This window comes from Pleurodeles waltl, chromosome 7, assembly GCF_031143425.1.
Source record: "Pleurodeles waltl isolate 20211129_DDA chromosome 7, aPleWal1.hap1.20221129, whole genome shotgun sequence".
Classification (NCBI taxonomy): domain Eukaryota; kingdom Metazoa; phylum Chordata; class Amphibia; order Caudata; family Salamandridae; genus Pleurodeles; species Pleurodeles waltl.
In genome coordinates, this window is record NC_090446.1 from 188,905,854 (window position 1) to 188,933,080 (window position 27,227).

Sequence of the window (27,227 nt, forward strand, 5' to 3'; positions counted from 1 at the left end):
ATATTTTGATATCACTACCATCAACTCCTGGACTTGAAACCTCACGGTATGTTAATACTAACCATAAATCTTTGAGCCTAAATACTAATGCATCAGTATTTAAGCTGCTATTCCTGCACTCGCTGTTTCTGTACTTTGAGAGCCTGACAGTGGGAAGGCCTGCCTGACTGGTGTTCCCATAATCCAAAGCACTGAAGATAAGATCTGGATCATCAAAGCAGGACAGGAAGAAAGCAGAGGTGGGATACAATTCTCCCAGCTAAACCTGCATAGTTGTAACACAATGTACTTTTGCAAGCTGAACTAAAACAGTATTCCAGGATTGGACTCTTACAATCTGGGATTCACTTAATCCTCTTTCTTGATAGGAAGTGGAACAATCTTTAAAGAAAAAAAACCAACATATGTTCTCTGAAGTCTATCTCGTTGCATGAAATTCAGCCATTTCCAATTATGAACGTGACTGGAACTTGTCAACATTCACAGCACTAGTAATATAAACCTCAGAAGTTCCTATCGGGAAGGGCTAACGTTTAATTTCAGTATTCCATTGCCACTGGATGATCTGCCTTCAAGGCATGTAACTCTAGGCTGACACAATAGATCTGGATGGGAAAGCAGACCCAGTGGCAAGAGTCCTGCAGTCAGTAATGTGCTCAAAGAAGACATCCACAATCTCCAGTGATCTCACTGGCAATAAAGCAGTACTACAGAAGTAAATGCATTCAAAGAAGCCTTCGCCATTAGTAGATGTAAATCTTCCACATGCACAAGAATGTCATTGCTGTCCCAGGAATGAACCCTAGACTGGCAGACTGAGGGAACGAGATTGAATGTTTAATGGTAATGAGTGAAAAACTCTACACACATTTTGACAAAAGATGCTTTGCGGGGGTCCTTCACAGAGACCTTATAATCAAAGGAGTCAACCAGGTGGGAATCACCAGGTGCTACAGCTAAGAAACGTTCTTACGACTCTCTATTATGGAGACTGGAAATAATGACTTGCTTTTTAGGAAGCCCCATGCAAGTATTGCTCCACTTTCTAAGTCTTGTAGTATCAGATTAGAATTTAAAATCTGAAATTTGATTTGTTGACGACAGAGGCAGAAAAAAGCTAATTGCTGCAAATGGATATATAAATTGCACAGGATGTCTGCAATAGGTGCATTATCAGCATTATAACTAATTTAATTGCTGCCTGGTTTGATTATTAAGAAAACAGGCGTTACCCCTAGTCTCCCTAACGCATTATGCTGTTGTACCACACGTAACGGGAATACTATTTGATGCTGCTTATGCTGCCTATGAAAATAACATCTGAACACACAATTTACATTTTAGCCCAATAAGTTTTTCAGTGCTCAAACTGCTGGAACCACCAGTCCAATCCCTGCATGCTTTGAACGCATGACCACTTGTTCTAGCATCCCTCTCCTCCCACCCCTACACACCACCCCCACCTCTCCCAAAAATGTACACGCCATCTCTGAAATATTCAACTCTACCCAGGTTGTTCAAAATGCCAGGAAGATGTTCAGTGAGGTGAGAAAATTACATAGGAAACGAGGCATCTCGTATATAATGAAGTACCTATCTAAACTTCACTTGAGGGTATACTGGAAGGTTAAAGTATTTACCAATCCTTCTGAATCACAGACATTTGTCAAATGTCACCCGCTACAATCTACGTGGAAATCCCATTTTTGAACTTCACAGTTCAGATACTGTGAAACATGGTGAAGACAATACAAATAATATTGGCTGAGCTCGCTATAATAGTAAAAGAAAATGTGAATCTGATCAGTTTTAGAATGTTAGTGATGAAGCAGAAAAAGAAAGACTAACAAACATTCATATATCATGTAACAAAATCGTATAAGACAATGTGATTTTAGCAAAGAAAAATAATGTATGTAGAAAATGTGCCCACGAAGTAGGGCGCCATTAGTATAAATAATCTTAATTAATCATGAAAACCGACAAATGTACGAGTATGTCATAATTGAAGCTATATTTTATGATTTTCTTGTTAAACTGTTATATGTTTAGCTTAACTTTAGCGGAGGCTTTGGCCTAGTTGCCTGGTCTCAATTTTAACTGTGTAGTTTTCACTTGTATTAACAAAGACGTGTTTTAAACCTTTAAAGCTGTATTTTTCCAGTAGAATGACATACACTTATCTCAAGGTTGCGTGTTAGGCAACTTTCATCCCCTTTGAAGCAAGGTCAGTTTCTGCAGGTGCAGACAATAAAGACACTGATGCAGAATTAATTGGCAACTTTGTTGCTACTTGTGTTCCAAAACTCCAAGGACACCTTATGCGTAGATGAGTATTAAGAGAAAAGACACTATTCATTGGTCAAAGAGAAATCACCCCATGAACCCTCCAATGGAAGAACCTGAAGAATTTTGAACTTTTCTTACTTAATCCCACCGGACGAAGAGAAGCCAGACATTTTCTTTGATGCCATTTTGAAGCCAGATTCGAGAAGCCATTTTGATGACACACTGATGCTTTTTTTCTATCCCAGAGAGAGACACTTTAAAGAATTCTCACCCTAGAGACTAACTTAAACTTTACCCCGTCTTGCCCATACTATAACTTTTGCCCCTGTATTCCTTGCTGCTGCAAGGAAAACTTGACTTAAACTTTGCCCCTTGAAGCCTGTCCCATGCTGATCGAAGCGGTACCTGAAGGACGAAGACTTACCTTGAATGCGGATTGTATTTGGTAATTATGAAAGGATCAATGTATTATGCATTGTATTTTCCTTCTTAGGTACCAACTGCTTATTTTGACAGAGCCCAAGATAGAAGTTTTCTAAATTTATGTTGATTAAATTCATTTTTTTGCATGAAGCCCCACATGCCAATGCTAATCAGAGGTTAGTTGAGGTATTCATTTGATGCACCATGCTGAATTGAAATGCAGCATTGATTATGCTGACAAATGTATGCAATTAGCCAAATTCAGTTACTTTTATTAGTGATTTGTATTGCCAATAGCCGAGTGGATTATAATCCAAGTTTTGCGTAGATTGCGTTTCTTTTGCCGCTATGGACAGGCAGTAATGTTCGTTTATGTGTATCATTTGATTTTGAGACTTACTTATATTGTGTTAGCTTTGTTAATATAGGGAAATAAACTCATTAACTTTTAATAAACAGGTGTGGTTATTCATGACTGAAAGGTCATGGTGTGTCTAATTACTGATTTTCTGTTTAACTAATTTGTTGATTGATTACTAATCGAGTGTTGGTTATTGATTATAAATGATTATTGATTTGAGGGATCCGACAATTCTTTGGATGAGGAGAACTTAACCCGGTCAAAAGGTTCACCGACCTCCGGCGTGTCCAAGCAGAAGTCATTTATAAGGACTGGATGCGCTAACAGTAGATGGTAGCAGAGGATGGTTTGGCCCTTTGGGACCCCATCCGAACAATAGACGGATTCAAGTTAGAATTTTCTTTAATAAAACAAGTTGGAGAGATGATGATGCCCTAAATCCCCAATGACTTTCCTTGATCCTCGGAGCTTGTGAATGGAGGAAATGGAGGTGTGAGAATGTTTTCGGCGTTTCTAGTGACGGTATGAGTGAGGTTAGGGTTTTGCGCTTGCATAGCTTATGCAGCAGATGAATTGTGAAGTTTTTGAGGATTTTAGGGGGTTACGAACTCCAATTAAAATTTTAGAGGAGTGGTACTCCAAAGTGTGAAAGTAGGGAAGTCGCCGAACTTCATGTGTGTGTAGCGCTTTGTGCAGGAAAATTGTCCACGTGGTTGTTGATGTTGAGACGGGCCCTGCGAGGTCAAGAGACTCCGGAGTATGTTGAAGTGTATGAGACACTTGATTGATGTTGTAATTTGTTCGGTTTAATAGGTTGATCGGGCGTGGTCAACAAGACAGTACGAATGTTGAGGAATAAAAGACAATTTTCGACTTTGAGATTTGACGAATTCTAAGGTGCACTAGAATAGTTCATTGATCAGTTGAGAGTAAAGTTTGCAGGTCAAATTTTGCTTGCGAAAGTGGGAAACTAGCTGAGGCTAGTGAAAAATCCCTAAGGTTTCTGAAGCGATTGTATTACCCTTTCCTGTAGTAAATCGACAGATTTGTTTTCTTCTTTTTGATTAGTGCTCGCAATATATTGCAGAAATTAGTTTTGAGTGAAGCTGAATGAAGGAGGACAAGCCGCGAGACTTTGTCAGCCGCAGTGTGTGAGTGTGACGTCACTAGGAGCCGCGCTGAGATAGGTTGGTGAGAAGGGTCGCGCACGGATTGGACACAGTCCGTGAAGCGCAATTGGTGGGGAAAGGCAAGCGAAGAGTATTCTGGGAATTAAAGTCACTTATTGATTACATTTTTGAGAAAATAAAGGACGGAAAGATGAAATTTTTTAAAGCATTTAAAAGTGCCTTGAAGGGAGATGTATATATTAAAGCAAATGTAGGAGAAGAAACACCGCCTGAGGGTACACCAGCTTACATCGTAATTGAAGAAAAGGGTGTCGCACCATGTCTTTGGTTAAAGCAATGGTGTAAATTAACAGAAAAGCATGGAAGTGTAGCGTTTCATATCCATGGGACGTTTAATCTAAGAGTTTTGGAGAATTTAAGATTTGCGCTATATGACATGAAAATACCTCCAAGACCAGCACAGTTTGAAGCATCAGCAATTTGGGAACAAATGGCTAGAAGGCAACTACAAAAGAAATTTGAGACAAGAGTGAGAAAAGCAGAAAAGACACTAGCGGATGCTAGATGGGATAGTGCACAAAAGGTTTGGAGATCAGATATATTGCAGGGAGTCAAACTGTTTCCAGCAATTACTGACGAAGCAGGAACGGAAGGAAAGAAAGTTACCCATAAAACAAACAGGAGTCAGTCCAAAGATAGAGAAAATAAGAGAACCTCGAAAAGGTCAGACGAATCAGATGATGAAGAATTCATTCTGCAATTGCTAAATGACCGTCCACCACCATATTTGGAAAACGAAAATGGCCCAAGCACTAGTACTGCCCCTCCAGAACCGATACAGGGTACTGTAACACCGAATTTGAGAAAATTGCAGAGGCAAAGTAGTCCTGATATGCCTTTTTCACAAGAAATACCACAAGTTCAGAGAATATATCCTGACATGACTAAACTGGAACCTGTTAATGATTATCAGCCACAGGTCCAAAGACGCTATTATGATGAACATAATTTGGAAATAACTTCTAATTTAATGGTGCAGAGAGGACAGAATTACCAAAGACCGACATTGATTCAAACCGAACCAACACAAATTTTGATGCCCCAAAAGCAGATGCAAGAAATCCCAAAGTACATTCAAACAGCAGAAACAAAGTTAGACATGTCAGCAATGATGAACCATAATGTGGGAATTAACATGCCACAGAATTTGGGTAACAGACAGAATCCGGACGCAATATCTTTGCCTATCACTGTAGGTCCGCCAGTACCATTATATATACAAGCAAAGCCAAGTGTATGTGATCAAGGTGTAATGACACAGAATGAGACAGGAAGGAGATACATAGAAAATACTCAAGAAATGACTCCCGTAGGAACACTGTCAAATAGATCTGGGTCTTTGTTGGAATTTAGTCCAATTCCAATTTGTGTTCCGTCAACTGTGGTAAGGTCAAATCCACCACAAATAATACCGCAAACCTCAAAAACAGAAATATTACAGAAACCATCAGTAGACGTAGATGCTACATTAATGGGGCTAAACGCACAACAGTTAACACAATGGTTGAACAGTCTGAATAGCCCACAGAGTACACCCAAGGGGAAAGGAGATGAATATCTGAATCAGATAAGATTGGACATGGAAACAGGTGAACTCGTAGATGGAACGATGGGTCTGAACAGGTTAGAATCATACACAGAAAAAGAGCTGAGATACATTTACCCTAGAATTACAAGAGAAGTAAGCAGCATACATAAGAGGTTACAAGAAATTGCAGACAGACACAAAATAGACATAAATAAAAACAAGCACTTGAGCAGAAGTTACAGGTTAGACTTTGAGGCAAAAGATTTTGAACACATGAGGTCTGCAGGAATGAAAACACACCTTAAAGAAATATTGCAAATCGCGCAGGTTTGGAGATGTTTAGACAAGTGGGAGAGTAGGTGGGTTAAGAAAAAGGATAAGAAGAAAGAAAGTACCCCAAATCAGAATAATAAAATACAACAGAATGGTGATCTTATAACCATGTTACCAATGAGAGAAACAGCAGGAGGAAAACGTATCCATGTACCATGGCACAGGTGTGATATTCAATCTTTTACGGATGATTACCCTAAGTTGAGAGAAACCGATCGAATGGTATCAACAAACAGATAGATTAGTGAAACTCGCAAAGTGTCTTTGGGAAGACCTGAACACTATTAGAAATTGTAGTTCCAGCAGATTTGTGAGAAGATTGTAAAAGGGCTGTAGATTGGCCAACAAGTGAACCGGAAAGAGATAAGGACACAGGTGCACCATCGCCAAGGGTAATGAGCATATACCATTAAGTGATTGAGTATTTGAAAACAAAAGTTGCGTCGAAAAATGTAGATTGGCAGAAAATTGACAGAACAGCACAGGAAGTTAAAGAGTCGATACATGCATACTATGAGAGATTGTTGAAAGCATTTAAAAATTATAGTGGCACGGAAACAATTGAGGCAAAGGACATGCTCCATTTTGTATTCAGATTTGTGGAAGGATTGAGACCAGAAATTAGCCAGATGATTAAAATGCATTTGATTTGTTGGCAGTCAAAATCGATCAATGAAGTGTTGAACTATGCAAAATACTGCAGTGATGAGATTGAGACAAAGCAGAAAAGGTTGAAAGAAAAAGTGATGGTGATGCAGATTAGAGCAGCTCAGACAGGTTTGCAAGGTTTCCAACAACAGTTACCGCAGCAGCAACAGCAGGGAAATGCTATGTTTCAGCCACAGATGAGAGGCAGAGGCCGAGGAGGTTTTGTGAATAATGGTCCTGATTTGAATACTGTCGTGATTCCTAATGGTATACAAGCAATGAAGAAAGTGATGCCATGTCACACGTGCGAAATCGGACATTGGAAACGGGAGTGCCCAATGTTGGTGCAGGAAGGTGTAGGTCAGCAAAACAATGATGTCAATACATTTCAGAATATGAGAGGACCAAAATTGAGAGGTCCAAACCCAAATTTCCTAAATAATGTAAATCAGATGCAGGGTCTACAACCTATACAACAACAGCAGGTGCAAATGCCCAGTGTTAAAATGTTACAATCGCAGCCAATGCAACAGCATTTTTCCTTGAGTACCTAATCAGCAAATGCAAGTACCTTTAGCGCCAATGAATCAGCAACAAGTAATGCTTCCTCAACAGGTCACAGGTCAAGGAATGAATCAAAGTAACACAGTACACTAATTCCCGTTACACAGTGAGAATGGAATAAACAATGAATGGGAGAGTGAAAGTTCAGATGAGGAGGGAAATTGTATGCTTGCAGCATCTTTGGAAGTTGATCAAAAGGGACCATATTTGGAAGGAAGAGTTATGGGTCACAGCGTTTCATTTTTGGTTGACACAGGAGCTACACGCTCTACAGCTAGAAGTATCAAAGTACCAAATTTGCCACTTCCAGGAAGAACAGTTCAAGTAGTGGGAGTAGCAAATAGGTATCTGACAAACCCAATTACAGAGCCAGTGCAAGTCAAAATTGGTAACTTTCAAGGGTTACATGAATTTGTGGTGTGTGACCCAAGTCCAATATCCCTATTAGGAAGAGATTTATTATGCAAACTAGGATGCTCGATTATGTGCTCACATAATGGAATTAAAATTCAGACAAACAGTGATGAGGAAGAAGAGGACAGTTTAGAAGAAGAAATGGAAACTGTTGATGAAGAGTATCCCCTGATTACTCTTTATCCTATGCTCACTGAAGCAGATATTCCAGCCGATTTACAAGAAACTGTTGAAAAGGAAGTGTGGGAAATGACAGGGAAAGAAGTAGGATTGATCAAAGGAGCAGAACCAGTGAAAGTGACCGTAAAACCTAATGTAAATTTTCCTCAGACTCCACAATACCATATGCCACAAGATACTCTCATGAAAGTCGCCCAACTCATTGACTAATATGTGAAACAAGGAGTACTGAAAGAAGTACTAAGTAGTCCATGTAATTCACCAATCATGGGACTAATAAAACCAAGTGGAAAAGTCCGAATTGTTCAAGATTTGAGAAAAATAAATGACATAATAGTCAAATGTTGTCCCGTAGTACCAAATCCAGCTGTAATAATGGTTCAAATTCCCTGTGATGCAGAGTGGTTCACAGTCATCGATTTGTCACAAGCATTCTTTTCTGTGCCTCTTCATGAGGACAGCCAATTTCTCTTTTGTTTCAAATTCCTGGACAGAGTCTACAGTTGGTGTCGAATTCCTTAAGGGTTTTTGGAGTCACCATCGATTTTCAATCAGATTCTAAAGAAAAATCTGGAATCATTGGAATTACCTTTTGAATCGACCTTAGTACAGTATATTGACGATTTACTGATTGCATCCAAAACAGAAAATGACTGTACAGTTGACACTATTGCCTTACTGAACCATTTGGGAAGGAATGGACACAAAGTGTCTCCTTCAAAATAGCAATACTGCCAAAAGAAAGTGAAATATTTGGGTCACCAAATAGAAAAAGGGTCGAGAACATTCATGAAAGAAAGAATAACGAGTGTACTTCAAATGAGTACACCCAAAACAAGAAAAGAGGTGAGAACGTTTTTGGGAATGGTGGGCTACTGTCGCCAATGGATTCCCAATTTCTCAACATCTAGCCAAACCTTTGCTGAAACTGACCCAGAAAGATGTGCAGGATGAAATAATGTTGAAAAGAGATGAAATGGATGCCTTTATTGAATTAAAGGAATGCATGTGCCGAGCTCCAGCTTTAGGTATGCCTGATTACACAAAGCCTTTCACATTGTTCTGTCATGAACGTGATGCATGTTCCTTGTCTGTCTTGACTCAAGCCCATGGTGGTGTAAATAGACCAGTAGCATATTTTTCAGCTACTTTGGATCCAGTCGCAGCAGCCTTACCAGGATGCTTGCGTGCTGTAGCAGCAGTTAGTATGAGCCTGAATCAGAGTGAAGGAATAGTGATGGGACATCCTTTAACAGTTATGGTCCCTCACTCAGTCGAAATACTTTTGACACGTTCCGAACACAGCACATGACTGGTGCTAGGCTTACAAGGTACGAGACAATAATTTTGGGATCACCTAATGTGCAATTAAAAAGGTGCACTACATTGAATCCAGCAACTTTGTTTCCCAGTGAAAATGTTGAAATTGAAAACGCAGATGATATCGAGCATGATTGTCTTCAAGTGACTGAATTTTGTACTAAACCAAGACCTGATATCAAAGATACTCCATTGGAAGAAAATGATCAGATTATTTTTGTTGATGGTTCATGTTTAAGAGATGCACTAGGAATATTGAAAGCAGGATATGCTGTATGTACAATAACTGGTGTTCTAGAAGCATCTTGGCTTCAAGGAATCTATTCTGCACAAGTGGCGGAACTAGTAGCCCTTACTAGAGCTTGCAAACTTTCCGCATTAATGAAAGTCACCATTTACACTGACAGTCAGTACGGATTTGGAATAGTGCATGATTTTGGACAATTGTGGTCACAAAGAGGCTTTATGACCTCTTCAGGATCACCAGTGAAAAATGGTGAAAGAATAAGAGAATTATTACATGCTATCCATGTACCAGGAGAAGTAGCAGTGGTAAAATGCAGTGCACACTCGAAATCACAAGACTTCGTTTCTTTGGAAAATGGATATGCAGATCCAGTCGCAAGACTTTGCGCATTGAACTGCATATTGCTCAGAGACGAATGGAATTTGATAAGTGAGCCAGAACTTGAACCAAATGAAGCCTTTGCTCTAAAAGTTGTAGACACAATAGAAGAATTGAAATTCCTACAAAATAATGTTAGTAAGGATGAAAAACTCTTATGGAGTAAATTACAATGTGCAAAGAAACCAGATGATTTGTGGGTTTCAAGTGAAGGGAGATTAGTTTTGCCAGACAGTCTTTTGACACAAATAGCTAGGCTATACCATGGACAAGCACACATTGGAAGAGATGCCATGATTAGATTATTCAAAATTGATTGGTTTAATCCCAAATTTCACCAAGTTGCTGAAGCAGTTTGCCATCGTTGCGTCATTTACCAACAAATGAACGCAGGGAAGGGAACCGTAGTAAATTTGAGCCACATTGGAAGAGCAGGTGGGCCGTTCAGCAGGATGCAAATGGATTTCATTGAGATGCCTATGCATGCAGTCTTGAAATATGTGTTGGTGATTGTGTGTATTTTTAGTCACTGGATTGAAGCATACCCTACATGCAGAAATGACAGTCTCACAGTTGCAAAACTACTCTTGAGAGAACTAATACCACGTTTCGGATTCCCGATCTCTTTAGAATCGGATAGGGGAAGTCACTTCAATAACGAAGTAATCAAATTACTATGTGCAGCATTGAACATTCAACAAAAATTGCATTGTAGCTACCGCCCTGAAGCATCAGGGCTAGTGGAGCAAATGAATAGCACGCTGAAATCAAGAATGGCGAAAATATGCGCATCAACAAACTTGAAATGGCCTGACGCATTGCCTTTGGTGTTAATGTCAATGAGAAACAAACCTGATAGAAAAACTGGACTATCACCACATGAAATTCTCATGGGCAGAGCCATGAGACTTCCAGCAGTTCCTGTGAATGCCCTTGTAAATATTACAGATGATATGGTATTGGACTACTGCAAAGGTCTGGCTGATGTGGTCTGCTCTTTTTCTCACCAGGTAGAAGCAACCACCTTGCCACAGATCCAAGGTCCAGGACACGCCCTGAAAGCAGGTGACTGGGTTGTGGTAAAGAAGCACGTGAGAAAATCGTGTTTGGAACCCCGTTGGAAAGGACCTTTTCAAGTGATTGACAACTACCACCGCTGTGAAGTGTTCGGGAGTTTCCTACTGGATTCACGCCAGTCACACGAAAAGGGTGGTGTGTCCTAGAGAAGAGGAAATTGAAGCACTGAAATTACCAACAGCTAACAGGAAAGTACCAGGCACTGAGACAGAATGAAGAGAGCCTGAAAGCGAACAAGAAGAAATTGAGACAGAAGAAATATGCTCTGAGGAAGACGCAGTCGATCCTTTTGAGGACAACAGAGAAGAAGCCTCAGGAGGTGACAAAGATCCTATCTCAGGTGAAGACGCAGGAGAGCCTAATAAAAGGAGGTCTTTCCCAGAAGCAGATGACACAGGAAAAGAAGGAGAAAACCTGACTGACCGAGGTGAAGGAGACAAGACAGAGCAAAGGGAAATTGTTCCAATTCTTCCAGAACCGGTTGCAGGTCCATCAGGTGAAAACAACGCGAAACGGAGACAAAGCATATCACCAGTGAAATCAAAGACTAAAGAAACATTAAACGAAAACAAATGGCCAAAATCGAAGGAGAAAAGAAAGGAAGTGTCTATCATAACCACATCGAATGAAGAAAAAGACAGCCAAAGAACAAGACATAAGCGAAAGAGAATCGAAAGGAGATGCAAAATTGAAAAGGAAAAGAATAGCGAGCAGAAGATATTCTGGTCCAGAATGGGCATACACAGCCACTAATGATTGGTCAGACGAATTTCTATCTCTTAGTCTTGAAAATGAAGAAGCAGACCAACACTTTGGTACTTGAAAAGTGAAATTCCATGAACATTACCGAATAAGACATTGATAACCTGATTGACTTTTGAAACCGATTTTGAGACTAAGCTGCTAAAGAAAACCGTGTGAACTTTGACCTCGTTGATCCTTTATATATATCTGCAAATTTGATTTGATAAAGTATCTTCAACTTTCTGATTCTCTATAGATCATGACAGACAATACTACACAAGGACATAAAATGAAATATTGTAAATACATGTGTATAGGTCTAATAATTGCATGTGTACTAATAATTATGGCAATGATTCTTTGAATGCATGGAGGGAATGAAAGACGCGAATGATGCTTATACTTTTAAAACGACGACTGAATTAACTCCTTTGAAGAAACTCGAACAAGACAAAAGAATTTTACATGACTATACTAACGACAAGAAATAACTCATCTAATGTTTTCTATCGCTTGTTGAGTATGTTGAGACAATGGATGCAAAAGATTGTTATATATGTACACAAATCCCTACCTCAGTAATAGAAGGGGTGACATATCATAGCATGCCCCTTACGTATGGAATAACATGCAGTTTTTTACTAACCCGATTTTATGGCCAGGAGTATATTCAATACTTCTATTCCAATCATGATGTCGTATTTTCATATGTCCCCATAATTGAGTACTTGAGTAAAATAGCAAGAGATTATTATCAAATTAGTTAGGGCTTTCTTTGAACCATTATCTCCTTTTTCCACAGTTCACGCACAAAGAAAACCTTACATGCTTACTTTCACCCGTAGAGAAAAGCTTTTTAGATCACACTGAAGATAGAAGGAAAATGATAAAGGAAAAATTAGAAAAAGAATTACATAAAAGGACATCTGTAGATAACTATGCTTTTGCCGCAATAAAGACACAAGGGAAACTAGCTTTAGATGCATTACACATAGGGAAACTTTGTATATTTAGACCTAAATCATATTATGACACAATCTTTGTAGGAACGAGTGAATGTAAACATGTGTTTTTATTCCAGAGTAAAAGGACGTTCATGTTAAATGGACTAGATCCAGCTACTCCAGGGGTGTATTATATTTGTGGACTTAATGCCTATTATCGTCTTCCAAAAGGATGGTATGGGAGATGTTATTTGGGAATAGTATTTCCAAAGATTTATCAACTAGATGACTTAAAGAAATTTCCAAAGCTGTCTGAATTACATCGTATTCAGAAAAGGGAGACAGCTTCTGGTGTGGTAGGAGATATATTTGAAGCAATAATTCCTTCAGTAAGAGATATATTGAATTCAATCAAAATACGAAAGTGGTCTACTATTGTGGATAACATGCTGACAAATTTCTCAGGAGCAATGATCCTGATGGACACTGAACTTGCTGCAGAAAGAGCTATGACTCTTCAAAACCGGCTTGCTTTAGACATTCTTTTAGCAAAGAATGGCGGCGTATGCAAAATGCTTAGTGCACGTCACTGTTGCTCAGTCAGTCAGTCAAAGTACTTTATTTCGATAAATAAATATCATAAAAAGGCATAAAAAAAGAAAAAAAGTTCAATCAAATATTACAGGCAATCAACAATTTATATTATCTACAATATTCAACAAAGCCGACAACATCATCGCCCCGCACCTCCAGACCGTCATCAACTCTTCTTTTTCTTCTGCTACCTTCCCCGAATGCTGGAAACACGCCTAAGTCAACGCCCTACTAAAGAAACCTACGGCTGACCCGAGCGACCTGAAAAACTTCCGCCCCATCTCCCTTCTGCCTTTCCCAGCCAAAGTAATAGAGAAGACCGTCAACAAACAGCTGACCACCTTCCTGGAAGACAACAACCTGCTTGACCCCTCACAGACCGGATTCCGAACCAACCACAGCACTGAAACCGCCCTCATCTCAGTCACAGACGACATCAGAACCCTGATGGACAACGGTGAAACAGTCGCCCTCATTCTCCTCGACCTCTCGGCTGCCTTTGACACCGTCTATCACCGTACCCTAATCACCCGCCTCCGCTCCACCGGGATCCAAGACCAGGCCCTGGACTGGATCGCCTCCTTCCTCGTAAACCGCTCCCAAAGAGTCTACCTCCCTCCGTTTCGCTCAGAACCCACTGAGATCATCTGCGGCGTACCTCAAGGCTCATCACTCAGCCCGACACTCTTCAATGTCTACATGAGCCCCCTCGCTAACATCGTACGCAAGCACGACATCATCATCACCTCCTACGCCGATGACACCCAACTTATACTCTCCCTCACCAAGGACCCCGCCAGCGCCAAGACCAACCTACAAGAGGGTATGAAGGACGTCGCAGATTGGATGAGGCTCAGCCGCCTAAAGCTGAACTCTGAAAAAACTGAAGTCCTCATCCTCGGCAACACCCCGTCCGCCTGGGACGACTCCTGGTGGCCCACGGCCCTCGGCACCGCACCGACCCCCGCAGACCACGCCCGCAACCTCGGCTTCATCTTGGACCCCCTTCTCACCATGACCAAGCAAGTCAACGCCGTGTCCTCGGCCTGCTTCCTCACCCTCCGCAAGATCTTCCGCTGGATCCCCGCCGACACCAGAAAAAACGTGACCCACGCCCTCGTCACGAGCCGCCTGGACTACGGCAACACCCTCTACGCTGGGACCACCGCCAAACTCCAAAATCGCCTGCAACGCATTCAAAACGCCTCAGCCCGCCTCATCCTCGACGTACCCCGCAACAGCCACATCTCCGCACACCTGAGACACCTGCATTGGCTCCCAGTCAGCAAAAGGATCACCTTCCGACTTCTCACCCACGCACACAAAGCCCTCCACGACAAGGGACCGGAATACCTCAACAGACGGCTCAACTTCTACGTCCCCACCCGCCCCCTCCGCTCCTCTGGCCTCGCACTCGCCGCCGTCCCTCGCATCCGACGCTCCACGGCGGGTGGGAGATCTTTCTCCTTCCTGGCGGCCAAGACCTGGAACTCCCTCCCCACCAGCCTCAGGACCACCCAGGACCACTCCGCTTTCCGGAGACTCCTAAAGACCTGGCTGTTCGAGCAGCGATAACCACCCCCTTTGTCCCTAGCGCCTTGAGACCCGCACGGGTGAGTAGCGCGCTTTATAAATGCTAATGATTTGATTTGATTTAAAAAAAGGGGGGTCAGTAAAGTAAAACATCCTAAAAACATCATTTAACGTAAAACATTAATATTCTCCCAGATGCGCAGAAATTACATTTCCTATAAAAAGTTAATTAATCACTCAATTCATTACAATAAAATAATCGGATTGATGGCGAACTTCTTTTTCTTAACCCTAACAGCTCCCACTAAAAAACTAGCAACATGGAACATAATTCTAGGGGTCTGTAATAACTGTAAGAACAAGAGGGCAGGTTTGACCTGTATAAACCCCTCCTCCTTTAAAACTGGGAACAAATATTTATTTCTTAAGGCCGCGTAATGGTCACAGAATAACAGAAAATGCATTGTATTCTGGATCGAAAAATCATCACAATTACACGGCGTTCCTTTTTCCGGAGGAGACCAGGTTTGAAAATGGCCAAGAGTTAGATGGATCAGGTTAAACCGAAAGCGTGTGAGTAGAAACCGGTGAAAGGGTTGATTTACAATAGACAAATATAATTCAGGGCCCACATAAGTACTCAAAATGATACTGGCCCGCACCGATGGTTTCTCATATTCAACTTGTTCTCTTTCTAGACATAACAGATCTTTCATCATGCTTTTAATTAGTCCAATATCTTTAACAGTTATTGATTCCGGGGAATAAAAAAGATCCGCTCTCCCTAATCTAACAAAACAATTTTTGATATAAACTAGCCACGCTATTTTATTTACTTTATCCAGCTGCAGGCAATCTTTTAATATGGAGTGGTTGAGCGGAATTTCTTGATTCAGCCAGATCTTTAGCCAGGCTAGAACGGGGGCCAGTTTGATCAAGTCTGAAATGTAGCCCACACCCAATTCAGTATGGACAATGTGTGTGGAAGTAGACTGTGGGAGAGAGAGAACCTATCTTAGAAATTTATTTTCCGTGATCTGTATACTTTCCATAGAGCAATAGCCCCATATCGCACTTCCATACGTTGCTATTGCAAGGCATTTTGCTTCATAAATTTTTAGCAAACTAACAATTGGCCTCGCCCCGAGTTTGTTCATAAAACCCCGAAGAGCAGAGGACAACTTTGCAAGGGCAACATTTCTATTTTTTAACTGGGGGCCCCAGGAGCCTTTCTCATCGAAAGTGATCCCTAAGTATGGAAATATTGCTACTCTACACAATTCTTGCCTCCCACAAGTAAAAGTTTTGGGGAGTTTATTTTTATTACCCTTACCCATGATCATAATCTGGGACTTTTTTAACGTTGATCTTTAAATCCAAGGAAGTCATAAAAACCTCAAAGGCGTCCAATAATCGTTGAAGACCAACACCAGTACGAGAAAGCAGGACAGCATCGTCCGCGTATAGGAGAACCGGAATACCGAGTTCTCCTATCCGTGGGGTGTCCTGGGTAGCATCTTCTAGTGTAGATTCCAAGGCATTTATATAAATAGTAAAAAGAAGGGGAGCCAGAATGCACCCCTGACTCCCCTTTCTGAGTTAAAGTGGCTGGTGCATCGCCCCGCAGTAGTAACTCTAACAGAAGCTGTTAGGTCAGTATGTAAATCTACTAAGAGGTTAACAAGAGCCTTGTCCAGTCCCATGTCAAGTAAGATTTTTCATAATTTAGATCGATTTACAAGATCAAAGGCTGACGAGAGGTCCATGAACCCCAGATACATGGAACCCTCCTTTGCCTTCGTGTATTTCTCTATTAATAAATACAAATTCAAGCCTTGATCTATAGTACTCCTTTTAGGTCTAAAACCATACTGCACATCTGCTAGGACCCCTTTCTCTGTTAACCAATCGTTCAATTTATTTAAGATAACTCGACCTAAAATTTTCACTGAGGAATCAATCAATGAAATCGGCCTGTAACAAGATGGGTCTTGCCTATTACCCTTTTTAAACACTGGTATAATTATAGATTTCTTCCAGGAAGACGGAATTTTACCAAATGCAAGATTATTAAAAACCTTGCATAATACCTTAGACCAAAATTTTGGAAAACTTTTAAAAACGTCCCCAGGTACCCCATCTGGGCCCGGGGCTTTGTTTTTTGTGGTTAGGTATATAGCCCTTTCAACATCTGCAACTGCAAAAATAACCGCATCCTTGTCAGGGGAGATTTCCCCAACTTCATCTGCTAAAATTCCACCAGGAGGACCAATATTAGAATATATCTGACTAAAGTGTTTTATCCAGCCCTCATCTGGGATGTTTGCCTCTAAAGGAGTATTAGTTTCATCAGAAAAAAAGGGCTGATTTATTATTTTCCAGAATAAACCACTGTTTTTTTAGGGTTACTGGATCCAAGAGTTGAGCCAAGGCGTTATCTTTCAGAGTCCTTTTCCTCTCTAGAATAGTTTTTTTATACACTTTCCTAGCATTTACTATTTTTGATCGATCTTTAGGAATAGATTTTAGTGCCTTAAGTAGTACACCATGTGCTTTCGAGCATTCCTTATCAAACCATCTATTGCCCTCTAGCGCCTTCTGGCTAGATTTAGCCTGGAGACTACGATTAATTTCTAAGCAAATCTGATCAAATGCTACTGTAACCTCCTTAGGGTCTGGATTTTCCGCTAGACATATAGAGATTTCATCCTCCACTTTGGATAAGACCTCCTGAAAAAAAGTTTCAGGGACTATTTTTGTCCACTTCAACCTTCGATTCTGGTCTTTGACTTTAAGGTTCAAGCCCCCACTCTCTGCGACTAGTTTGAGAGAAATCAGTTCAGTGTTCTTAAAAACAAGTACAACAGGATTATGATCACTAAAAACTGACACCTCAGTACAAAAATTTAAAACACTATTTAACAAAAAAGAAGACAAATAAATATAATCTATAATAGTACCATTTTCTTTGCCCTTAAACGTAGGGGACCTGCTATTCCCGTCTCCACAGCCAGACTCATATAAATTCCATTTAGCAAGGAAAAGCTCAAGATAATCCCCCTGCCTAGTATGTTCTGGATGAGCAGTTGAGGAAAAGGGAGGGCCTTCCTCATCCCTCCTAATACATGGTAGGGTACATGGATGTATGTTAAAGTCCCCTAGTAATATTAACTCAAAAGTATTAACATTTATACTATAGACTGACAAAAATGTATCCAAGTCATCCAGATTTTGACTGGTGCAATCATTAGCATGCGAATTATAAAAATTTATAAAAAGGATCTTACCCTTATCCTGGGTGGAAAGCTCAACAATTAGACAATTTACTGAGCCCGAGGGGCATTGAGTTAAGGTACCTTTCATATCCAGTTTGAAAAGGCTTAATAGTCCCCCCCTTAGGACTTCCTGCCTCACTGTTTGTAGCTGGAATGCAAAAATGACAAAAGCCATCTAAGGAAAAGCTATTCGTTTGATCCCAAGTCTCTTGTAAAGCAATGACGTCAAAAGATTTTAGAGTCCTTTCCCATTCGGCTATCCCAGACTTGCTCTTTAAACCAGCAATGTTCCATGTAGCAATCTTGATGGACGATGCTGAAGACTGGGAAGAATTTCCCAAGGCATTTGGCAGTCAATCATTTTCCTCCATAGAAGATAAGGCAGCATACCGATTGTGAAGAGGTAAAGTGTTAACGGTCTGCCTGTAAGACAACTGATGACGACTTGGCTCCCCCCTAATTTGAGACCGGGACATATTCACAAATACATTCGGGGTACAGACATCCATACCTCTTCCGTTCTCATTTGAACATTGTCCTTGCATATACGACGAGCGATATTGAGTATTGGTCCCATGATTATAAAAGAAGCCAAGAGGTCTAGCATGAACCGCATTTTCTAGAGTTGGCAAAATTGCAGCTCTCAGAAGCACTGTTGCCACGTGTTGCGGGTGTTTAAAATTTATAATAATGCAGTCTCCACCACTATTTTTAGGGCCATTGCCAATCCAGCTAACTCTGCGGGTAAATAAAATGTCATTTGCAAGGGCACAAGGAAATCCACAGTTCTTATTCAGCCAAGCAAGTGTCTTGTTTTTAAGAGCAGGATACGTTTCTACCCCAGAACCATTCAGGCACAAGTCAACCTCTGGGACATTTGTTAGAACCACAGTATATGGTGCACATTCTGGCGGGAGATTAATAGAATTATGTCGCCTAGTTATACTTCCTCTATCAAGGACTGTCCCTCTTATAGTGTCCTGAGTACTCCTTTGTATTGATCGTGGTTGACTAAATGTGTTTTGTACACTAGCCGACCCTACTGGCAACGTAGACAAGGATGAGGCGGTCGGCACACTTACAGTTGGTGGGGCCTGAACAGTAGCCCCCAAGCCTTCCACCCTATTACTGACTATAGAGTGTGTAACTGAGCCCACTGGGCGGTTATCCATAGAGCCTATTGAGTCTAAGTGGGTACTCAGTGGAACAGTGGACCAAGTCAAACAAGATTCTACAAGGCCTTCCCGTCTAGTAACCCTAAGAAGCACTAATTCTACCTTGGCCACCAGGAGACTGATCAGTACTTCCAGTTTAGATTCAAGAATTGTGACCAAAAGATCAATTTGACTTGAGTGCAGACTAGCCCCCTCAATAATATTGGTGGGCTCAGGGACATTTCCCCTATTGGTAGCTGTTGGGCCAGCTTTTTTTGGCTTCCTACCCCCTGCTTTCTTGACAGGCCCCTTCCTACAAGCACGTACCGCTCTCCTAATGGGAGATTGAATAAGAGGAGACCTTGTTGGTAATGTCCAATCCTGTACTTGAAAAGGTTCGGAACAAACCTGCTCTACCACAGAAACATCAATATTTGAATCGTTCTCATTGTTGGAAATAGTTGAGACACTCCGAGACAGTGATATAGAGGGTGATATAGAGGGTAAGCACTACCTTATGGGAGATGTTTCTGGACTAACCCTACTTAATGATGATCTCCTATCTTCGTTAATTTTACTAACTACTTTAAAAAGATAGTTATTCAGGGTCCTTGAGTCATTATTTGTAGCCATTTTAGAGGACCTCAGTTTGGACATGATGGGAACAGCGGAGTCGTCGATTATCTGAGTTTGCACGTACTCTTTCCAGTTCACCCTACAAATGTAAGGCTCCTTCCAATACTATATTGTTTACACAATCTTCCCGTGAAATGCCCGCCAGTGTTCAGACAACACTGGATAGGGTCAGTGGTGTGTCAGGGTCACAGGGTTCCGACACTGCGCGGGACTCGAGTCCGGCTCCCGTCTCCCCTTCCACAGTCTGCAGCTCTGACCTCGCCTCTTCCCGTGGTCTCACCTCGTGTCCGCTTCCCCCGGGGTCTCAGGAGCCGCTTGTGCCGGTTGTGCCGGAGCCGGAGCCTGGAGCCTGGCAGTAGAGGCACAAGCTGCGGCTCTCCGCGGCGGCGTGTGCTGCTCGTTGGCCGGCTGGGTGCTAGCGCTCCCCCCTGGCGCGCTTTAGTTGTCCCGTATGTAGTAGCTCCTGAGATGTTCCTGCTCTTGATATCCCAACAGAGGCTGGAGGCGAGTCCCGAAGTTCCCAAAAAGACACTGCTGGCCGGGTCAGGAAGGACGATGGTTCTCCGTTCCAGTAAGTATTTCGCTTTTCTTATGTGAGCTGGGGTCCTCAGAGAGCAAGTGAAAGGGGGGGGGCCCAGCCCAGCCTCTTCCGGGCAATGACGGGCAAGGACGGGCCCGCCCTTGGCCCGGGCGGGAGCGCGAGTTAAATTTAAAGGGCTCCTGCCCTTTCACAGCAGCAGCAGCAGAGTGGTTCCCCCGGTCTCTGGCGGCATATATACCAGACAACAGTAAACAAATTTGAAATATGCTTACAAATTTAACTAACAATAGTACAGATTTAAAAGAATTGAAAGAACCAGGAGTATGGGAAAAAGTTGGAAAAGGATTTGCTTCCGTGGGAAATTGGTTCAGCAACATTTGGAACGGAATATTACTGAAAATAGTAAAAGGGATATTAATAATACTAATTTGCTTAATAGGTATTTGGGGACTATGGAAAGCTGTTAAAATACTGAAATCAAGAAACAAGAGAAGGATTGAAAAGAAAGAACAAAAAGAAATGGTAAAATGATACAGGGAAAAATCAAAGGGAGTAAAACGGAAAAGGGAAATGATTGAAATGCAAAATTATTAACACAGAATTTTAATGAAATAAAATTTGTGATGGAAGATTTAATGTGATGACATAATTAGTCATCAGAGGAGGGATTGATGAAGCAGAAAAAGAAAGACAAACAAACATTCATATATCATGTAACAAAATCGTATAAGACAATGTGATTTTAGCAAAGAAAAATAATGTATGGAGAAAATGTGCCCACGAAGTAGGTCGCCATTAGTATAAACAAGCTTAATTAATCATGAAAACCGACAAATGTACGAGTATGTCATAATTGAAGCTATATTTTATGATTTTCTTGTTAAACTGTTATATGCTTAGCTTAAATTTAGCAGAGGCTTTGGCCTAGTTGCCTGGTCTCAATTTTAACTGCGTAGTTTTCACTTGTATTAACAAAGACGTGTTTTAAACCTTTAAAGCTGTATTTTTCCAGTAGAATGACTAATACACTTATCTCAAGGTTGCGAGTTAGGCAACTTTCATCCCCTTTGAAGCAAAGTCAGTTTCTGCAGGTGCAGACAATAAAGACACTGATGCAGAATTAATTGGCAACTTTGTTGCTACTTGTGTTCCAAAACTCCAAGGACACCTTATGCGTAGATGAGTATTAAGAGAAAAGACACTATTCATTGGTCAAAGAGAAATCACCCCATGAACCCTCCAATGGAAGAACCTGAAGAATTTGGAACTTTTCTTACTTAATCCCACCGGACGAAGAGAAGCCAGCCATTTTCTTTGATGCCATTTTGAAGCCAGATTCGAGAAGCCATTTTGATGACACTCTGATGCTTTTTCTCTATCCCAGAGAGAGAGAGACTTTAAAGAATTCTCACCCTAGAGACTTTAACTTTACCCCGTCTTGCCCATACTATAACTTTTGCCCCTGTATTCCTTGCTGCTGCCAGGAAAACTTGACTTAAACTTTGCTCCTTGAAGCCTGCCCCATGCTGATCGAACCGGTACCTTAAGGACGAAGACTTACCTTGAATGCGGATTGTATTTGGTAATTATGAAAGGATAAATGTATTATGCATTGTATTTTCCTTCTTAGGTACCAACTGCTTATTATGACAGAGCCCAAGATAGAAGTTTTCTAAATTTATGTTGATTAAATTCATTTTTTTGCATGAAGCCCCACATGCCAATGCTAATCAGAGGTTAGTTGAGGTATTCATTTGATGCACCATGCTGAATTGAAATCTTGTTATGCTGACAAATGTATGCAATTAGCCAAATTCAGTTACTTTTATTAGTAATTTGTATTGCTATAGCCGAGTGCATTATAATCCAAGTTTTGCGTAGATTGCGTTTCTTTCGTCGCTATGGACAGGCAGTAATGTTCATATATGTGTATCATTTGATTTTGAGACTTACTTATATTGTGTTAGCTTTGTTAATATAGGGAAATAAACTCATTAACTTTTAATAAACAGGTGTGGTTATTCATGACTGAAAGGTCATGGTGTGTCTAATTACTGATTTTCTGTTTAACTAATTTGTTGATTGATTACTAATCGAGTATTGGTTATTGATTATAAATTATTGATTATTGATTTGAGGGATCCAACAATTCTTTGGATGAGGAGAACTCAACCCGGTCAAAAGGTTCACCGACCTCCGGCGTGTCCAAGCATAAGTAATTTATAAGGACTGGGCGCGCTAACATTAGCTCGTGTCAATACTGTACTGGTTTGTGTATGTTGGTGCTCCTCAGTACAATGAAAAATAGGTAAGCTCGCTTGGACGGGCCGGACTGTGCTAAGCTTTACCAGCCCTGCGTAGACCATCGGCTACTAAGAGGCTGGAAATGTAATGGCTAAATTCATCGTCCTGATTTGTTTGTGAATAAAACTTTTTTGGAGGGGTAGGTGGCATATGGTCACATGCTCCATGGAGTGCACTGCCTCAAGTTGCACGTTTTTAATTGGTGTCCTAGTTACATCGTTTAGGGAGGTATTTATTGATCGGCTGAGGAATCAGTGTGGGTAGGGGATTGGGTGGGGTGTTTATAGTTGGAGTTGTGTGACTAATGGTACAAAAGATGAAGGCAATATGATATTTTGGGACACATGGTATATTTAGACAAGCAGGCATAATGGTACAAAACTAGGGTATTCCCTACGTCCTGCAATGGGTAGAATGGTTCTACCAAGAGCTTGTTTGGGGCGTTAATTTGATGGTTGAATGGATAGAGGGAGGACACCCAAAGATTAAGCTCGAAGAAATGGTTAGAGTCTACAAAGGAAAAGACAGAATACACTCCTGGACGACTTTGGAAAGCGTGATTTGTTGCCATGGTTTTAGAGGAGCAGGGTTATGGAGAGACAAAGGAGACATGGAGTTTAATGCATCCCCATTACATCCGAAGCGCATGAGGATTAATTATGTAACAGGTTCCTTTTCTTACACCTGGAGTCTACAAAAAATGGAGCATTAGCCTTTAAATACTAAAACTATTAGTTAATGTTAACTATTTCAATATATAGTCAATAAAATATTAACTGATTTAGTTTAATACATTAAAAAAAGTAATATTGGGAAGGGAAAATACTGAGAAAAATAAACACTCGCAGAGGGTGTTACCCACAAAACTGGCCTCCAGCCATGCTCTGCCTACACCAAACCCACAACGGGTAGCCATCTTAAGGCCATTCATAGCAGGTATTGCTTCCAGGGCCTGGCTGTCCAACCCATTTCGGATGGCCATCCCCCACATCCCCACACAATCCTGGACCCTTTCAAAGCAAGGTTTAGCCTTAGTGCCTGGCCCAGTGTGCAAGCCACCACATGTGACCAACACACAGCAGGCATAGGGCCTGGATATTCCAACTTAGCAAGTGGGCAGTTGTTTTTTTTTCTTTTAGTAATTTTATGGATTTGTTCAAGTTCAATGCAAGGTCCACGAGTCGAAGTTTGCCTGGAACCGCACCACCCATTTGTGGAACTGAGGATCCACAACACCAGGAATAGCAACCAGGATACGTGGCAAATGTGGTGGTACAGATAAACCCCTTGCACTTTAGAAGTAATGGATCAGCGATTCCTTGGAAAGGTACATAGATCCTATGACTCCTGAGGGGTCTTGATATGCCACCCTTCCTCTTCTTATGTCCTTTTAATTTTGTGTGTATGACGCAGTGGCTGAGAACATGAAATGACATTACTATAGGATTTAAGGACTGCTAGTTTAGCGGGAGAATGGTAAGCCACATGTGGCTCAGCAAGCGTTGATATTATATCAATTGTGATTTTGCCCTTGGACCTACTTGAAACCCATTAAAACCTTAGAAGTAATGCACTTTTGCATGCATTTTAAACCGGTTTCCATTTTATCATGTGTTGTACACTGCACCTTTTAGTTAAACAGTTTCAGAAAGTAGTAGAGTCAGTTTTTTGCCTATGAAGCATCCATCTTCCCCTTCAAGGTCCCCTTGCTTTCTTTCTATAGGAACAGCCTGGCACCTTCTTACTAGTGCCTATCTGTAGGTTTCTGTTTGTCATGTGCTGTCACTTCCAATTTATCTGCGTAGAGACAAAAGTGTATAAACGAAACACCAAAACGTGTGGATTATACTACGACATGCTCCAACTGATCAAAGGCAAAGGTCTGTTCCACTGAGTGTGCCACTGACTATTTTGATTGCTTGTTGGATATTTTTGCTTTAAACGTAAGATTTCAATGCACTATTGCGTTTTTTATTCCAAACAACATTACCCAACATCCCAAAACGGACACTGCAAAATAATTTCTCTCTTGCCACTGCAAGGGATTATATTCTCTTGCAGTAGCATCCAGATCGCTCAGATTCAACAAGCCTGGAAACATCCGGTACAAAAGGAAAGATTGAAGAAAAGACTACCTCGCTGTTAGAAATGGGGTCTCTAGTTGGCAGAGGTATATACCCTTGTCCAAATAGGGACCACAATCCTAGCCAGAGTAAATCAAACACAATCCAAACTATCTTGTGCCCACCCTCTGGTAGCTTGGCACCGAGCAGCCAGGCTTAACTTAGAAGGCAATGTGTAAAGTATTTGTGCAATAAATCAGAGTAACACTGTGAAAACCACAAAAATACACCACACAGGTTTAGAACACTATAGGATATTTATTTGGTTAAATTAAGGTAAAAAACAGTATATTCAATAAGCACAAGTTGAGATATCATTTTTGCAAGATTAAAAAGTCTTAAATCTTAGACAGTTGTCTCGGTGTCACAAAGTACCTGGTTTGCATAAAAAATAACACGCACAGAGACTGCAGAGGAGGGGATGCCTGGAAAAATAGGGTGTGCGTTGGATTTTCTGATGCATCACAGACGATGCGTTCTTTCCATGCTGCAAGGGGCTTTGCGTTGATTTCCGGCATGCATTCTTGGTGCCTCACTGTGATGCAGGGATCTTTTTGACACCCAAGGACGATGCGTGGAAATCCTGGGTGTGCAGGACGAAGTCACAGGTGTTGCGTTGATCTGGTACGGCGATGGGTCAAAATTTGTCGCACGGCAGGCACTGCATAGATTCTTCATTCGTGAATTCAGGCTGCGTCATTCAGGTTTAGCTGTGCGTCCATCAGGTAGGGCTGTGCGTCAAATTTCCGGCCGCAAAGCAGGCGCTGCGTCAATTCTTTACTTGGGAAGTCGAGCATCATCGTTCTGGTTCGGCTGTGCAGCGATTTTTCGGTGGCACCACAGCTGTGCGTCGTTTCTGGCAGGCTGTGTGTCGATTTTGGGCGCACAAGGAGTCTCCTGTAGAGATGAAGTCTTTTTGGCCCTGAGACTTCAGAAAACAGGAGGCAAGCTCAATCCAAACCCTAGCAGAGCACTTCTCAGCAAAGTCAGAAGGCAGCAGGGCAGCAGTCCTTCTCAGAAAAGCAGACTAGATGAGTCCTTTGGGTAGCCAGGCAGTTCCTCTTGACAGGTTGAAGGTTCAGGTCCAGAAGTGTCTGCTCTGGTAGGGTCAGAGACCCAGTTGATATACCCCAAAATGGCTAGAAGTAGGGGAGACTTCAAAGAGTAGTTCTGAAGTGCACAAGGTCCTCATTCAGTACAGGTCTGTCTGCCAGGGTCCCAGTAGGGGCGTTGGCAGTCCATTGTGTGAGGGCAGGCCACTAGCCTTTGAAATGTAAGTGTCAGGCCCTCCATCCTTCCAGCCCAGGAAGACCCCTTCAGTATGTAGATGAGTGTAGGGGTGACGGAGTATCCTGTGTTTGTGGTTGTCTGCGTGAAATGCACAAGGAAGCGGTCAACCAGCCCAGCCTAGACATTGGAGGAAGGCTGTAAGGCACAAAAGAATTATCAGTGAACAGAAATGCTCATTTTCTAAAAGTGGCATTTCTAAAATAGTAATATAAAATCCAACCTCACTAATAAGCAGGATTTTCTATTACCATTCTGGTCATACTAAATATGACCTGGTTACCCCTTTCTGACCAGAATCTACTACTCAAACAGTACATGAGGGTATCCCTAATGCTATCCTATAAAAGGAGCAGGCCTCACAGTAGTGGAAAACGATTTTAAGAGCTTTCCACTACCAGGGCATATAAAACACACATGTACATGTCCTGCCTTTTACCTACATAGCTCCCTGTCCTATGGGTTACCTAGGGCCTACCTTAGGGGTGACATATGTAGAAAAAGGGGAGGTTTAAGGCTTGGTAAGTACTTTTAAATGCCAAGTCGAAGTGGCAGTGAAACTGCACACAAAGGCCTTGCAATGGCAGGCCTGAGCCATGGTGAAGGGGCTACTTATGTGGGCGGCACAACCAGCGCTGCAGGCCCACTAGTAGCATTCAATTTTACAGGCCCTTGGCACATGTAGTGCATTTTACTAGGGACTTACAAGTAAATCAAAAATGCCAACTGGAGATGAACCAATGTTACCATGTTTAAGGGAGAGAGCATATGCACTTTAGCACTGGATAGCAGTGGAAAAGGGTGCAGAGTCTTAAAGCCAGCAAAAACAGAGTCAGAAAAGTGGGAGGCAGGCTTCAAGGAGGATCTGTGGATCACAAACAGCCAAGATCTACAAAAATGTTAACACTGTACACTCTGATCTGCAATTTTTAACACTCATATCTCAAAATTGCTGAACCAGTTTACACCAATCCAACAAATGCTTGCTTTCTGAGTAAAGTTCTACTTTCATGCCAAGTTCGGTTTAAATTTGTTTAGAAGTTTAGGCTATAGGTGTGAGAAAAATTTCTTATTAGTTTTAAAATGGGAAAGCGCATCTTTTTTTCACCCACCCCTTAATTTCTTTACCTGCACACTCTG

At 41.5% G+C, this 27,227-nt stretch overlaps 1 protein-coding gene across 1 annotated transcript in view; it reads right to left on the reverse strand.

The window, feature by feature from the left end:
- The window catches only part of PABPC1L (poly(A) binding protein cytoplasmic 1 like), a 428,971-nt gene that overhangs the window by 15,582 nt on the left and 386,162 nt on the right, over positions 1–27,227 (reverse strand). The gene's annotated exons all lie outside the window — the stretch shown is intronic.